Raw genomic sequence first — 6,327 nt, 5'->3', positions numbered from 1 at the left:
AAAGTGTCTATTTTAAGTGATATTTAAAAGTGTGTAAGAAAGTAGAAAAAAGGTCTTCAGATATAATGGTTGGAATCCATGAAACTGCCCCCACAAAAGGGGGAGACAGTAAATCTATGTATAGGCTGTTGTCAATTTTAGCTTTAAAGTTCATGGTCCTAACAACCTTGTCTATGTAAATTGATATTCTCCATCAGTACACGATGGAGGAGAGTAGAAATTCAAACTTTAATCCTTGTTTTGCAAAGATTTAAATAATTAGTTCTCTCCATTTGCTGGCAATGACTGGCAGGACACACAGAGTTCTATGTGTAAGTGCTAAAACAGTTCTTGAGCAATGGCTGGGTCTTTGTCAGGTTCCACTTTTGTTTTCGGGAGAGTTGACTGACACCTCAGAGTGGGAATAAGAAAAAAAAATAAAATTATAGTGGTATCCTACAATATGTAAGAGGATTTATAAAATTGTAAGTACTGAATGGGTAAATTACTATCCCTGGTTTGTACAGCACAGTCAACTATTTAGCTGTCAGTTATTATTATTTAGATTACTGTCAAGGTTTTCAGTTTCATTATAACACTTTAGAAAAAACAAAAATTTTAAAAACAAGTGGGTTTTTTTTTTGTGTTTTTTGTCAGATACATGCTTGCGCATGCTCATTTAAAAATTAAAAGTTGCATTCAAACTCATAAACTCCCATGTTGCTTTATTGGTGGACCATAATTTCAATAGTTTTTTTGTATATCATATTTATTAAAGAAGGCAGTCTTCATATTTTATATATGATACAGCTTTACAAATTTAAACAAAATAGCTTAGACTTACTTAATTAATTTTAACGTAATATATTATTTTCCTAATCAAATTTTAGGAATTTATTTTGAAATTTTGTCAAAAGTATATTAACTGGGAGTCTATATTTTTTTTTAAGAGAATGTCCCATGTAAAGCTAGAAACACAAAGGTGAAAAAAAACCCAGTTCTCATTTTTGACAAAATAATGTAAGGGATAATATATAATTACAGGTATACATTTTATATGTTTTGTTTTTTTTAGATGTAAGTGAAATAAAATCACACTAACAAAAAATACAACCATGTTTGAGAGAAAGAAAGAAGGTAGCTTAATTTGAGTAGGCTATAAATAAATTTGTGAAGGCAAGCTGGAATGACAGTAGTATCAAATCAAAGCTAAAAGACTTTACTTAGTTATTGACTATAGTTTAAAAAAATCACCAAAACTTTTTCATTAATCTTGCAAACCTTCTTACCTGTCTGCTATATATAGCTATTTCCATGTGTTTAAAACACAAGGTAAATCTGCTTCTATCTCTGGTCTTTAGGACTCAAACTCAGCACCAGTGTAAGCCTTAGCTAGAGTAAACACAGAGCAGAGCTCTACTATATAAATAGACACTCATGAAAATAAAGTATTTGAAATCATATTTGAGGTGTTATGAATCATTTCTGATTTATGATTTTAGAGATGGACACTCTTCAGGACAGATAACAGGATGTCTGTCACATGTATTCCCTTTCCCCATTCTTTTCTAAAAATGGTTTGTCTTTTACAGCACAGAAACCTAGCCTTATTTCCATGAACTTAGACACATTTTAAAATAAAATTATATGTGTTCTTTCCAATATCAAAACACATATTCGCTTTTGCTAAGTACATTTGCACTAATAAATACTTTTCATGGTTACTTACTATTACATACTCCAGAAGACTCAGTTTTAATCTCCATTATATAAAGACTATATGTAAATATATAAATATATACACACATACACATACTAGTGGCCCAGTGCACGAAATTCATGCACATCATAAGGGTATTAATTAGAGGAAATATTTTAATACTAGTAGCCCTGCACATGAATCCATGCACCAGTAGCTCTCTGTGAGGCCTGGCCACTCTGGGCCTGCTGCCCAGAGGCTCTCCACCTCCCAGAGGCCCATCCATGGCCAGGCGCAGAACGCTTGCCTCATTGACTATGCAAGCATTCCCAATCCCTAACCTCCCTCTCCTGCCGCAGCCAGGATGAACACTTGCCTCAGGTCTCCTAGCACGGAGCTGGGGCAAGGTGCACACTTTGAGGTCCCCCATCAAGCCCCACTGGGTGGAGGACACAGCCTGAGATTCCCTGTCAAACTCCACTGGATGGGGGTGGGAGGCTGAGGTCCCCAGTCAAGCCCCACCAGGGGCAGGGGCATAGCCTCAGGTCCCCTGTCAAGCCCTGCTGGGCGGGGGGTGCGGCCTGAGGTACCCTGTCAAGGACCATGTGCGGGGGGCACAGCCTCAGATCCCTGCCAATTTCTCGTTAAGGCTTTTTTTTATAATTATTGATTTTTTACAGAGAGGAAGGGAGAGGGATAGAGAGTTAGAAACATCGATGAGAGAGAAACCGATCAGCTGCCTCCTGCACACCCCCTACTGGGGATGTGCCCTCCACCAAGGTATATGCCCTTGACCAGAATCAAACCCAGGACTCTTCAGTTCACAGGCTGATGCTCTATCCACTGAGCCAAACCAGTTAGGGCGTCATTAATGCTTGTTATGGGAACTTGGCCTCTGCTGTGGGTGCAGCCATATTGTGTTAAGGAAACCCCCTCCTCTGCCGTGGGCACCGCCATCTTTGGGGTGGAGTAATGGTCATTTTGCATATTCCCACTTTAATATATAGAATGCACATACTAGCGGCCTGGTGCATGGATTTGTGCACTGGTGGGGTCCCTTGGCCTGGCCGGAGGGGATTGGGCTGAAACCAGCTCTCCAACATCCCCCTAGGGGTTCCTGATTGCGAGAGGGTGGTTCTCAGGTGATGCAACCTGGAATCAGGCTCCCTCCTTTCTGCTTCTGAGTGCTTCACTCAAGAACCGCAGTTGCTAAGTCACTGCAGCTCGGCAGTTCCTGTGTTGAGACTCTGCCTCCTGGTGGTCATTGTGCATATCTCGCTGAATAGCCAATGGGAGGAGTAGCGAAGGTATGGTCAATTACCATGTTTGGCTATTATTAGATAGGACATTTTTATTGATTTCAGAGAGGAAGGAAGAGGGAGAGAAATAGAAACATTAGTGATGAGAGATTGTCATTGATCAGATGCTTCCAGCATCACCCTACTGAGGATGGAGCATATTCCCTTGACTGGAATTGAACTGGGATCTTTCAGTCTACAGGCCGATGCTCTATCCACTGAGCCAAACTAGCTAGGGCTATAAATACATTTTCACTCAAAATTCCTTCTTTTTATATGAAATTATGTGATGAAATAAGTTAATTCAAAGAGCACATTAGATTGTCAATTTGGGGAACCTTTTCACTAGGCCTATTACTGGGCATGTGTAAGAACTACAACAGCGAGGCACTGCCCCCATCCTAGCCCTAGGTTGTGATCTTGTCACCTTTCCTTTGCCTTGCTTAGATAATTAATGCTCATTTTTCATCCACTTTTGGTCAACAACTTCATTCTCACAGTTGCCCACAACTAGCAGGCAATATAAAGCAATTCAGAAGTCTAAAAGCCTCTCTGCCTTAGCAGCTGGAATACCCAAATTCCACTGTGAAATCTTACTTCCAGGATTCTGAACCATTTTAAAATCTCCGATAGCCTTTTATTTTCCCCTCTGCTGCAACTAATTTCCTTGGACTTAACCTGTATCTTAGAAAAATTTCTTTATCTACATAATGGCCTGTGTATTGTGATATGCCTTGCCTTACTCCCGTTCCTACTGAAATTATTTACCCTTCGCTTCTGGTAACTTAAACTAATGCTCTCCAATGACTTGATGCAAAAAGTAAGAAAAGTAAAATTAAAGGAAATCGTTAAGAGGAGTTTCAATCATACAAGGCAATAAACATTTAGCAGTCCATGGGGAATCAGGAAGCTTTATCTTATGATGGTACATAAGTTTGTAAACTATCTATATGCATGTGTGGAGACCAAGGGGGCTGTTAACTTGACTTTAGCATTGCTTGTCAGAAGTAGATTTCTTAGCAAGACTGATAGGCTCACCAAGTCACTAGTCAATATTTACCCTTCAAGGCAGCAATAGTATCATTTAATTTTTGGGCCTGGACCACAGGCCATACCTGAAGGTGGCTTCAGGTATCACAGATAGAATTCGATATGTCACATAATACCACAGTAATGACATAAATTTTAGGTAAGACATAGCTGAATGAATCATATATCACTAACTGGCTCTAGTCTTGAAGACACACATACAAGCATAACACATTCCTAGATTTGATTTGTAACAAAAAGTGGATGAGAACTCCAGAAAAGTTCAATATAGTTACCATTAATTATCATTCTTTTAATTAGACTAGAAATTTTTCATTTTAAAGTTGTCATTAAGCAATCACTTTTATTGTACACCTTTCCAAATACTAAAGTACTTAGTGTCATGGTTAGTATTGCCTTGAAAGATATATGATTGCCTGTACAAATTCTTTTAAGAATCGTAGACTCTCTATTTTCTGAATTTCTGGGTAAAAATCTGGGTCTCTAAATTCATTTAAAAAAACTCTTATGTTATTAAAATATTGTGTTTTGTGCTTCCATATCATCATTTATATCTATATAAGGTATTACAGGTAAAACTTATCTGAAAATTTTGAAAATATTAGATATTTTAATCAATCTGTAGGTCTTCTATTTTTGATAAAATATATGTTCATCTTTATTCTGCTTTCCTTTATTTGTATTTAGCTTTGGCATGCCAGTGCCACCCATAGACAATGTGTACCTTTTATATATGCTAGAATGATATGTCACGATTACCCACATTTTGTGACGTTAAGAGTGCTTTTTTGTGTTTTACAAAAGGTGTCATTCAATTAAGATATTCAATTCCGAGATCTCTGCCATCTGCTAGGCAGCCACAAAGCGGCAATCAAGTGTGAGTGCATTCTCATCCGTGTTGGCCAGGTCGGTGTCCAGATCGGCAATGCCTGTTAAGAGCTCTGCTGCCTAGAAGGTGGCATCCAGCCTGATGGCCAGATGCCAAGTGACAAGACCATTGGTGCTGGTGGTGGGGTTAGCGGAGATGAGTCCTTCAACACTTCCTTCAGTGAGACAGGCACTGGCAAGCATGTACCCAGGGGAGTGTTTGTAGATCTGGAGCCAACAGTCACTGATGAAGTTTGCACTGGTAACTACCGCCATCTTTTTCATCCTGAGCAGCTCATCACAGGCCAGGAAGATGCTGCCAATAGCTATGCCGATGGACACTACATCATTGGCAAGAAAATCATTGATCTTTTCTTGGACCAATTGTGCCTTCATGGTTGACAATGAGGCCATCTATGACACCTGTCATAGAAACCTCCATATTGAGCACATAACCTATAATAACCTGAATAGGCTGATAGGTCAAATTGTGTCCTCCATCACTGCTTCCCTCAGATTTGATGGACCCTCAATGTTGACATGTATGAATTCCTGACCAAATCAATGTTCTATCCCTGCATCCCCTTCCCTCTGGCCACATATGCCCCGTCATCTCTGCTGACAAAGCCTATCATGAACAGCTTTCTGTAGCAGGGATCACAAATACGTGCTTGGAGCCAGCCAACCAGTTGGTGAAATGTGACCCTCACCAGGGTTAAATACATGGCTTACTGCCTGTTTTACCATGGCAATGTGGTTCCCAAAGATGTCATTGCTGCCATTGCCACCATCAAGACCAAGTGTATCATGTAGTTTGTCAGCTGATGCCCTGCTGGCTTCGAAGTTGGCATTAATTACCAGACTCCCACTGTGGTATTAGTGGAGACTTCACCAAAGTACAGCGAGCTGTGTGCATGCTGATCAACACTACAGCTATTGCTGAGGCCTATGCTCGCTTGGCCCACAAGTTTGACCTGCTGTATGCCAAGTGTGCCTTTGCTCACTGGTACATGGGTGAGGGCATGAAGGAAGAAGAGTTTCTGAGGCCCGTGCAGACATGGTTGCCCTTGAGAAGGATTATGAGGAGGTTGCTATGGATTCTGTTGCAGAAAGGGAATACTGAAGTTAAAATATCAGAACGGTCCCGCCGGTGTGGTTCAGTGGTTCAGCACCAACCAGACCGATGAACTAGGAGGTTGCGGTTTGATTCCCAGTCAGGGCACATGCCCGGGGTGTGTGCTCGCTTCCCAGTAGGGGCGTGCAGGAGGCAGCCAATTGATGATTCTCCCTCATCATTGATGTTTCTATTCCTCCCTCTGAAATAAATAACAATATATTTAAAAATATCAAAATGGTGCTCCTTTTGCAGGAAAACTTATTCTGTTTTAAAAATAGAAAAATTGTGGTCTGATTAGATAATTTGTATGTAGCAGT

At 40.2% G+C, this 6,327-nt stretch overlaps 1 pseudogene; it reads left to right on the top strand.

The window, feature by feature from the left end:
* The first annotated feature begins 5,221 nt into the window (after nucleotides 1–5,221).
* LOC102775000 lies at nucleotides 5,222–6,016 on the top strand (annotated as a pseudogene).
* The last annotated feature ends 311 nt before the right edge of the window (nucleotides 6,017–6,327 follow it).

The sequence above is a fragment of the Myotis davidii genome, unplaced genomic scaffold, assembly GCF_000327345.1.
Source record: "Myotis davidii unplaced genomic scaffold, ASM32734v1 scaffold10, whole genome shotgun sequence".
In the NCBI taxonomy this organism is placed as follows: Eukaryota; Metazoa; Chordata; class Mammalia; order Chiroptera; family Vespertilionidae; genus Myotis; species Myotis davidii.
Note: the sequence above shows the minus strand (reverse complement) of the source record. Positions and strands in the feature narration are given on the sequence as shown.